General features: G+C 33.9%; 1 pseudogene; it reads right to left on the reverse strand.

The window, feature by feature from the left end:
• Positions 1-2344: 2344 nt before the first annotated feature.
• LOC126025700 (vasculin-like) lies at positions 2345-4839 on the reverse strand (annotated as a pseudogene).
• Positions 4840-7599: the final 2760 nt, after the last annotated feature.

The raw sequence follows: 7599 nt of genomic DNA on the forward strand, positions 1-7599 counted from the left end.
TGTGAACAGAAAAATTGTACAGATAAATTACATATTATGTAGAGTAGAAAGTCTTCTAACACTCACAAAGGTAAAATTTAAAGAATAGTTTTATTTGAATAACCATATGGTATAAAATATAATATTGTAAAGTTATACCAATTATTATAATAAATTCCAGTGTACTTATTCAACTTCAACAATCATGAGTTAATGATAAATTTAGATAATGTTCAATATATCTATCATGTTTTTTTCCCCATTCTGTAACATTTGTGGCAAAGTCATAGACATTACATGGGTCCATCTATTACTATTTCAAAGATTATCTATATACAACACTGTTCTTGTACCAAAAAAAAGTACAGTGCTTAAGACACTTGCATTATTCTGATTCAATTTCTGGTATCACATATGATTACCCTATATAGCTCTTGAAGTAGTCTGGAGTACAGAAAAAGGAGTGTGACCTGAATATTATTAGATTTGAACCCAAACAAACCAACCAAAAAAAAAAAGAAAAAACATAAAAAATGGACAATTCTAGTAACATGAAAATATTTTAGATTTAAAATTATGCCAATTATTACCAAATATTAAATTGCAACCACTATTAATATTTTGTAATTTTGAACCATGTACATTTTTAGTTTGTCTGAATCATATTTGAAACAAAGACTATAAGTCATTTGATATACACTATGTCTTTTAAGTTGTTAAATTATGGGCTTTCTTCCAATATTCCCCTTCCCTTGCAATGCGCTGATGATAAATATGTTTAAATAGGGCTATGCCATACTTATTAAAGAAGTTGAGGAAGCTTGAAGGCAGATTTATTTAGGGGTATGTGCAAATGCCTCTGCAGCCATAGATGTGCTTGCTTTCAGACTATCCCAAGATACACCTAAGATTAGGCAGCTGAATTTACTACTCTTTGTTGCTTCATATGTAGACCAGTGATAATTCCAATTGTCTTCTTCCCAAGGATACTGTGAAGATTAATGAGCTAATATTGATAAATCACTCTAAACTTGTGAGAAGATGCATTTGAAAAGCTTCTAATAACCCAATAATTTAACATTTTTTAGGAGATGGAAAATATGTACTCTTTTAGATGAATTATATATTAATGATGAATTAATGGCAGATATAAATCATTCTAAAAGCAAAGGACCATAAGTCATAAGGATAAAGTACTACATACTAAAACAAATAACTCATTTATATATTTTACTGTTTATCCATGTGTTACATGGAAGAAACCGAGATTTTATTTTTACATAATATACAAAAGTCTATGAAACTCAATATTATAGCTCATAATAAAATATTTAATTTAATAAATCTTAAACATTCACAGTAGCTTGTTCATACCTTGCTACATATAGCATTTAACTGGTATGAATAATTTCTGTAGAATCACTAAAGTTTTAAAATTTTATATGTATTGTGCTCTCACTCTCGATGGATCTCCTTCATAATTTAAGAGTCATCATGATAAATACTGAAGAGACTATAGGACTTAAAGAAAGAACAGCTCTATACTTTAATCTTTCTAACACAATTAAAATACGTTTAACCTGGAGCATGTCATTTAAACTGAGCTACAATACATTCCACAGTTCAATAAATGAGTTTTTCTTTACAGTTTTAAAACTCTGAATTAAGGGAAATACTTTTCTATTGAAATAATTTTTATTGTAATTTTATCTGTCCTTGCATTTTTGTTAAACAAACCAAAATTAAGACTCAAAGTTGATAAATTTAGAAGTGCAATTTAAATTCCAAATGTCTCTATTATTCTATTATACTTCAATTGCCTCTGCTGTTAATTATCTATTTTAGAGTAGTTAATTTAAAATCATGGTATTAGAAAACTTACTTAATAGATATCCTTTAGTCTTGAAATATCAATAGTATCAAGATTTAATGTTCTGCACTACTTTAAAAAATAAGACATATTGGGGCCGGGAAGGTGGCGCTAGAGGTAAGCGCTAGCATAGGACGGACCACGGTTCGATCCCCCAGCGTCACATATGGTCCCCTCAAGCCAGGAGCGACTTCTTTTTTTATTTTAACATTACACAATTTTTTATTATTAAATGAGAAAAATCTCATTTGTTACATCGTCACATTGCTAGTCAGAGAAATGCTGCAGTGATGAAGAAGGTCAATGTTGGATCAACCAAAGTCCTCATTTCTACAACATTCATTTACAAAGAAATAAAGTTCAACACAGCCCAACACAACATTCTTGGGTTTTCTTCATATTGAAGTCCCCCAAAAAATCATCTTCTAATGGGGTTTTTTACTACATAAATTATAGTTCTTCATTTTTACAATTCACCCCAAATTGTATGAGATGTATCACACTAAAATTTCTAAAGCTGTTAGGAAATCCTTCACACATCATCATCATCTGATGTGTCACTGCTACTTGTTTCTGTGTCATCATTCTCAATAGTGGGTTTGAAAGTGCTGTTTTTCCAGGGTCCAAACTTGAAGTCACAGATCAGACCATTTTTCAAAATACCATTTTTCCACAGGCCATTCTTCTGTAACTGTTCACTAATAACTTGGAATTCTCTCATTTCATCTTCAGTTAAAGGAGCACAAGTTTCATCATTTTCACTGTCTTCTTGCCAGCCCATCTCCTTTAACAATCTGTGTTCTGCTTCAAGTGAACTTGAAAGAACATCCGTTTGTGGGAAGGTAGAAGAACGAATGATCTGTTGAGATATCACTGAGGCATTGCCATTCTCTTGAGGAACTTCACTTTCATCAAAATTTCGGTTTATGTCCCTTTCTTGGCGAGTACTATTGCTGTTATGCAAATTAAACGAGTCGTCATCCTTCTCTGAACCAGCATGGCTTTCATCTTCATGTTCCTCTTCTACTCTGTCCCTCTTTAATGCTTTCAAAAATTCACTCTTCTTATCAGTACGCATACGGGTCAGTTTGGTTAGCCGAGGCTGCTGATTAAGTTTGTCAACAGGTGAAGAGGAATTTGAGCGATTACACTCTTTTACTGAAGTTGTTGATTGACTATAATTCTTGGCAGTTGGTTTAAAAGCATTAAAGTTATCAACATTGTAAGTAGACTCATGAGAGAAAGAACTCCCAACTTTATTTTCTTTAGTTTGGCTTTTCCATTGTGTAGGTTTTGTAGGTGGAGCAGCAGGTTTAGTAAGCCTTTATAAACACTTGGGCCAGTCCCATTCTTAACTGGTTGTGACTGAAGATTTCCTACAATTGGGAATCCAGAGAGCTGTAAGTCTTTTGCATTACCTTTCTTAATAACCAGCATCCTTGGGGTTCTAGATTTAGGATTCGGAGGATATTCCCATACACCTGCAGCTAAAGATTTATTCTGATTTGGTTCTCTCTCATACTCAGGATTTAAAGATGGAAAATCTTCAGCCTCAAACTGTTTACGTTCTCTCCTATCATCTTTCCTCCCTGTTTCATTGTCAGGTATGCTGTTTTCGTGTAGTCCTTGGCTTTTTCCAGGATGAAAAATACTGCTACGAGAACGGGAACTTCCACCATGGTACCCCCCTCGATAATTTATGTTTTCTGTACCATTTCTTCCATGTGTACGCCATCCATTTTTTTCTTTCCTTCCAAAATTACCTCCATTAGGTCGTCCAATACCAGAATCAAAGCCATCTGAAGAGTTGTGTCGTCGATGATTCACATCATACTGATTTTCTGTCCATGAAAAATTTTCAGAATGCTTCTCAAAATTCAAGGACGACTTTGTTGACGATGGCGGAGTAGGAAAATTAAGCCAGGCTGGTGCAAAGTCATGCTGCGCCATTTAGGTCCAGTCTCTCCGACTCAATGAAATAGGCTTCAACACCTCATGGCAAGTCCAAATTCCAATAGGACTGCACAGGAAGGTGTTGCGTTTTTCTCTGTAATCTTTATGTTTTCCAGTTTGTTTTTTTTATTTTGTATCCTCTGAAATAATATCCAAGTTCTTTAAAAATACTTAACCTACGACTATTTGACATAGAGTTACTATTTCAAGTCAGCTACCCATACTTCTGTTTTAAAGTTTTCATATGGCTATCTTCAGAATAAGCCAAGTTCCTTGGATTTAAGATTCTATAGTCTTCTTTAATTATTCCATGTATTTGTCACAGTTGTACTTATCCACTCCAGATGAAATATCCAAGTTATGAGCCCAAAAGCAAAAACAAAAAGAAACTTCACATCTGAAGGGCATTCCTAAACATTCAGCATCTACAGACACATAGCTATCTCAATACTACCATGCTGCTGGGAAATGGCAACATCTTAAATCCCACTTAAATAAAAGATAGAAGGAGAAAGATTGTGTTTTTCAATGTCTTCATTTAGAAAATCTGTCCCATTATGATCTGAAAAGGGTTGAGGTAAACAATTCCTAAAATTTTTAATAAAAGTAAAAATAAATTGCCATGGGACGTCAGAAATATTTAAACAGTAATTTGAAACTGCCGGAACTATTCAGTACACAAATCAAACATATCTTACAGTTCTGGCTGAAGAACACCAACAGAGAGGGTGGGGGAGGCAAAAATACCACCAGCTGCAATACTTGAGTATGTTAAAGAATCCGTCTGAACAGAAATAGTGAAGCGGTGTCCGTCACTCTTTTTAAGCGGCTTGTAGAAACATTCACTACTATCAGAACACTTCCGAGACGATTCCGGCCGATCTTAAACTTCTGGGGCAAAATTATCCAAAAACATTGTAATTCCAAAATGGCCACTTGAAATATCCGGGGCCTTTCACACAAAACCTAGAAGAAAATCTTCATATCTGAGTAATTCGATCACCTTCGGCCGCACCAGAGGGGCTCCGGGCCTGGGGTGCCGCTGCGCTGGATCCCGGGAGGAGGTTTTCGGTCCAGGAGCGACTTCTGAGCGCATAGCCAGGAGTAGCCCCTGAGCATCAAATGGGTGTGGCCCAAAAACCAAAAAAAAAAAAAGAAAAAGAAAAAAAAATAAGACATAGAAAATACATTTTTAGATAGCAAAAATATTTATTATTTAATAAATATGGTTGTCCAACTAAATCTGTAACCTTCAAATAAACTAATTTAGACAAAAAGTCTCACATTTAAACTTTTAAACATTTCTAATTGATCAAAATATTTCATAGAACTTAGTTGGGTATGTTTTAAAAATTATGCCACTTTTCATTAAAAATATAACATTATTGCATAACTCTTCAAATGATACTTTGGCACTAAATTCCTTCTTGCAAGAATAAGGGTAGGAATGAATAACCTCAAGATAATTTATAAGGCCAATTAGAATGAACAATTTTCTATAGGTGAATGGTATAGTGTGCAGATTTATGTTGATTTTTGTAAATCTATATAGAATCATTATGTTTCTAGTTTCTATTTGAAATTCTTAAGGAGAAGGATCGATGTATTAAATACAGAGCAGATGTGGTTACTTCAGTTCTAAAATCGTTCAATATATGTAATATAAAATTGTTTTTTTATCTTCTCTGCAGGGCAAACTCAATGGCTTCATATGTCCACTTAAACTTTGTGAACTCTAATCATAGTATATACACTTATATAAAAGTATATATGTGCATAGTCAATTGCTTAGTACTTTTCAAACTGGTTTTTATCTAGGCTTTAGGTTAATACAAAGTACAAATTTATTTCTTTTTTATAGAGGAGGAAGTCAATTTTTGATAGGCAAATAATCAAGTATATGCACTGATACTTTTCTACCTCTCGGATTAATGAACTCACTAAATATTCTGATATTCTGAACATTTCATCTTCAGAATTCTAGCCACTTACTTTTCAAAGCTTACTACATTATCTGAAAAAGTTGCAAAATTTCCATGCCAAACATTAAATAGGACTATAGGAATGCATTATGAACAAGACATGTTTGGTTGCATCTTCATGCATTCTACAATATTGTATTAGATAAACTCTGTTTTCAACAGAGAATATTTGGTTCATTTACTAGTTTATTTACTAGTTTATTTACATATCTAGCATCTGATTCCTACTGTTTGAGTTAAAAATGATCTGTATGTTCACAACATGATTATTTACCAGATTTCAATGTAATATCTTTGTGTGTGTTGATATAAAGCAACAGAGATCAATCCCAGTTCTTCACACATGAAATGCTTGAGCTATTCCCTTGGCTTCTAAAGTAACTGCTGGAGGGGCCCGGAGATAGCACAGCGGCATTTGCCTTGCAAGAAGCCGATCCAGGACCAAAGGTGATTGGTTCGAATCCCGGTGTCCCATATGGTCACCCGTGCCTGCCAGGAGCTATTTCTGAGCAGACAGCCAGGAGTAAGCCCTGAGCAACACCGGGTGTGGCCCCAAAACAAAACAAAAGAAAACAAAACAAAAATAAAGACAAAAAAATAAAGTAACTGCTGGAGACTCTTATTTCTGTGCCTTATAGTAGAACATTTTTGTAGCTGCTTCTTAACATATAAAGAGTGATTCAATTATGTATCACTTGTCATGAGCAAATAACCTATACTAACTATTCCTATATCTCTCAGGCTAAACACATTTTGGAGAAGTAGTATTTATAATTTATTTTACTAAACTCAGAATAATTACATTCTACAGTTTTTATACTTTATATATTTTGATAATTCCAATTGTGATTCACTTTATGACTATTGTAGGTCCCATAGTCTGACTGCAAACACATGATTAGCAAAACAGGTCTAAAGAGGTGAAGTTCAATCTCAAAGGGAATCAATTTATAATTATCTAAAATAATCCCCACAATCCTATAATCCAATATGTCTGTCTATTTGACAACCTTCCTGTAATTGTATGATAAAATCATAAATCTATTTTGAAAATTATTATCCCTTTATTTAAACAATGAATGGGTATCTGCCACTTACATATCTCTAAACCTGTGATACTTACTGCTATTATGTCATCACTTTTGTTTATTTCTTTAGAAATTTTCTTTTAAATCACTGTGATTTACAAAGTTATTCATAGTTGAGTTTTACATATACAATGCTACAGAATAAATCTCACCACCAGTGTCAATTTGCCACCACCAATATTTCTAGTGTCCATCTTATACCTCACTTGAATTGAGCTTCAGCCTGCCATCATAACAAGAACAGTTTTTAAGTTTGGTTCTAAAATTTTGAGTCTCATAATTTCAGTTATAGACTCAATTTCTGACCAATAGACTCAATAGTTCAACTTCAGGTGTAGACTCCATGGTTTGAATATTTATTTCTGATCCAGTCATTTTAAATATCATAAATAGTGATATCTTTATATATCCTTCTTTTTCTGGCTTACTATTCTTTTCACTTACTACTCATGTTTTTTATTTTAATTATAATTAACCAATAATAATATTTTGCTGCCTTCTTTATTAGTGGTAACATTTTTGTCCTATTCTTTTTTTTTTTTTTTTTTTGGTTTTTGGGCCACACCCGGTAACGCTCAGGGGTTACTCCTGGCTATGCGCTCAGAAGTCGCTCCTGGCTTGGGGGACCATATGGGACGCCGGGGGATCGAACCGCGGTCCGTTTCCTAGGCTAGCGCAGGTAAGGCAGGCACCTTACCTCCAGCGCCACCGCCCGGCCCGTCCTATT

Source organism: Suncus etruscus, chromosome 13, assembly GCF_024139225.1.
Source record: "Suncus etruscus isolate mSunEtr1 chromosome 13, mSunEtr1.pri.cur, whole genome shotgun sequence".
In the NCBI taxonomy this organism is placed as follows: Eukaryota; Metazoa; Chordata; class Mammalia; order Eulipotyphla; family Soricidae; genus Suncus; species Suncus etruscus.